Source organism: Camelina sativa, chromosome 11, assembly GCF_030686135.1.
Source record: "Camelina sativa cultivar CO46 ecotype springtype chromosome 11, ASM3068613v1".
Classification (NCBI taxonomy): Eukaryota; Viridiplantae; Streptophyta; class Magnoliopsida; order Brassicales; family Brassicaceae; genus Camelina; species Camelina sativa.
Window position 1 is genome coordinate 19,319,841 of NC_141890.1, and position 3,347 is coordinate 19,323,187.

At 40.9% G+C, this 3,347-nt stretch overlaps 1 non-coding gene across 1 annotated transcript; it reads left to right on the forward strand.

Moving 5' to 3' along the window:
• The first annotated feature begins 391 nt into the window (after nucleotides 1-391).
• LOC147934242 (small nucleolar RNA R71) lies at nucleotides 392-498 on the forward strand. Its single transcript, XR_015573292.1, has one exon. It is a non-coding gene; the product is annotated as a small nucleolar RNA R71 (small nucleolar RNA).
• The last annotated feature ends 2,849 nt before the right edge of the window (nucleotides 499-3,347 follow it).

A 3,347-nucleotide genomic window follows, 5' to 3' on the forward strand; every position in this document is an offset into this window, starting at 1 on the left:
CTTGAAACCTCCTTGGTTGTAGCCTTTGAATCCTCCCTGGTTCTGCATGTAGCATAACTCAGCAAATTCAGGCTCCCCCTCTTGAACTGAAGCTTCCTCTTCACCAATGAAGTGAATGGACTTGGATTGGCTGAGGAGGATCTTGTCAAGCTTCTCATTGACCATCTTCAAATCCTTCTTATACTTGTCCTCTTGATCAGTTGAGGAGCTCCTTATGGTCCTATCATAGTCCTCATTATAATTGCCATCAGATTGAGCAAGATTCTCAACTAATTCCCATCCTTCTTCCATATTCTTGTTGAGGAAGTTGCCATTAGAGGCTGTGTCAAGAAGCATTCTTATCTTGGGAAGCACTCCTCTATACAAGGTGCTTAGAAGTGACTCATTGCTGAAGCCATGGTGAGGACACTGAGTTTGGAATCCTTTAAACCTCTCCCAAGCTTCACAAAAGCTCTCATTATTACTTTGAGCAAACCCAGAAATCTCTTTCCTCAGCCTAGCAGTCCTTGCATGGGAGAAGAACTTGGCCAAAAAAGCTTTCTTGCATGCATCCCATGTGGTGATAGCTCCAGTAGGAAGAGTCTTCTCCCAAAGGTGAGCTTTGTCTCCAAGAGAAAATGGGAAGAGTCTTAATTTGAATCCATCTTCACTCACTCCATTGATCTTAGTGAGTCCACATATTCTGTCAAACTCATCAAGGTGATCTAGTGGATCCTCCATTGGCAACCCATGAAACTTGTTTGCTTGTATCATTGAGATCCATCCACTCTTGATCTCAAAGTTATTGTTGGCTACTGAAGGTGGCACAATTCCAGCCCTTTGGTTGTGGGTATTGGGTGCATCGCCTGCACCAATGTGCCTTGGTCTTTGCTCATGGATAGCTTGTTGCTCCATGATGTCTTGACCTTGTTGTTGCTGAACTACTCTTCCTTGCTTATGTCTCAAACCCTTTTGTAGCCTGTGGATGTTGTCAATAGGCTGTTGAAGACTATCTTTGCCTTTTGACCTTGTGTGCATCAACAAACTCTACTACGGACTCGAACAGGTACACGGTCGAGCGCAGGCTCGAGTGGGTGGTCGAGTCGACTGGGAAGTAATGGCTAATTTGATCCGGCTTCTGGCTCGATCAAGTGCTCGATCACAGCTCGGTCGAGTGGTGGTCGAATAGGTGGTCGAGTGGGTACCTGAAACACAAAACAACCAAGCAAAGGAAGATTCGAGTTCAGTAACTTCACAAGTGTTTAAAAAGAACTTAATCTTAGACTAATATTGATCCTAAATGTCACAAAACACACTCAAATGGGCAACGGCGCCAAATTGAAACTGACTTTCTTTGTGGTGTATGAATGAATGATGTATGGAATGATGATGTATGGAATGAATAGAAGTCAGGGTGTTTCAATTCCCCTTATGCAGTTGCAGTATAAGAGGTGTCAATCCTATCTGAGTGATTGTGAACAATTAAGATGTGCATATGAGTCTAAGTCAAGCCAATTGTAAAGATTGTTTGTCACTAACAATCCTAAAATGAGATATGAAATGCAGAAAGTAAAAACAACTAGAACAGGATACTAAATGCAAACAGAACAAACAACTTGAAGCTATAATGAAACTAGAACAAAGATAGAAACTATGCTAATGGACTAATGCAAGACAAGTAATGAACAGGAAACTACGTGAATGCAATGGAAATGAAACAGGAATGAAACAAGACAATCACAAATTAAAAACACAAGTTCTGGGGATGAACTCGAGCAGCACTCGACCGAGTGTAGGTCGAGTGGGTGGTCGAGCTAGACTTAAACGTGAAAACAGAGCAACACAAGAAAAACAGAGCAATGCTAAAACCAATCAAACAACAAACAAGCAATGATATTTAGACTAGGATTTCAATAAACAAAGAAGGCCTTGAGGAGGGATTCATGGGCTGAGCTAATCATTGTGGTTATCTAACTTGGTCAACAAATCTCAAGCAAACATTGAGCTGATCTCTAGACATACTATTCTAATACATGTTTAATCCACTCTCATGGCAAGAAACAATCAAACCTATGCAATTCTAGACTTGTTCTCACAAAGAAAAGAATCTACACAAGCAGGCATTAAGCAATACATCTCAAACCAAACAAGACTCCTAATCTCTTAGCAAGCCTAATGGTAAGCTCTAGATCTAGCCTTATCTATGCTCCTTAGACATTGGTGTGATGCTAAGATGCTTGAAATCAAACCCTACCCTCTCAGATATAGGATCAGTATTAAGATCATCTAGCCTAGAAGAGATCTACAACAATCAAGCTTGACCAAATCAAACAAACCACAAGATCAACCCAGCCTAACCCATCCTCAAGGTCCTAAACAAACTACTCACAAGAACACATGGTGAAATATGTCAAAAACCCAGAAAATAATGAAACTTGCATCATTAGAGAGATGAAACAGAGATCTACAATATTGATGAAGGAATAAAACTCGAAATCTTAATACTTTGAAAGTTATGAAACAAACAAAATATAAGAATCTAGTCTTTCTCTCTCAAACAAGTACAAGATCTAAAAAAATAAAAGTGCAAAAGGAATAATATCTAAAAAAGGTAAAAACTAGGTTTTAGACTCTCTAAAAAGCTGGACTCTTTTGTGGCTGCAAGTACAAGGGCCTTATATAGGAGGTGAGGTGGAAGCCCTAAAAATACAAAAAGTCAAAGTGGTCAACGGCTTGGTCAACTCGACCAGTGCTCGGTCGAGTGGCTGGTCGAGCTGGCTTCTCTCGTGCATTCTCCACTCGGTCGAGTCCTCCTCAGCACACGGTCGAGTGGTGGTCGAGTGGTGCGGTCGAGTTGGACTCCGGACCTTGATTCTACAGCCTTAACTCTCTTGTTTTCTCCTCAGGACAGCTTCACTTCTCCTCAGCATTGCTTCCATGCTCCTTAAGCTCCAAAATCACCTGTTTATGCATGAAAAGATGCAAATGCAATGCAACTACACTCTAATGCATGATTAGTCCTAAAGCTAAAAAATAATGGCCTAAATGGATAGCAAAAGATGCAAAAGTTGTGAATAAACTAAGGGAAAACAAGGTAAAATATATGAACATCAACGAGACATGCCAAATGGATTGAACCCATCATTACATAATCCAAGATAGACGTTACGAGGTTCTTCGGCAAACCGAGGGTTAAGCTCTTGGAAATATCTCCACTCCACCCCATCAGAAGGATGACTCATTTCTCCCTCCTTTGATTGGTGCTCGGCATGCTATTTCATTGCCGCTGCATTTTTTTTAGCTCTAATACATTCTCTTTAATCTGTCAGCAATGGGTAGATACCACATACGACTATATGGTACTTTTG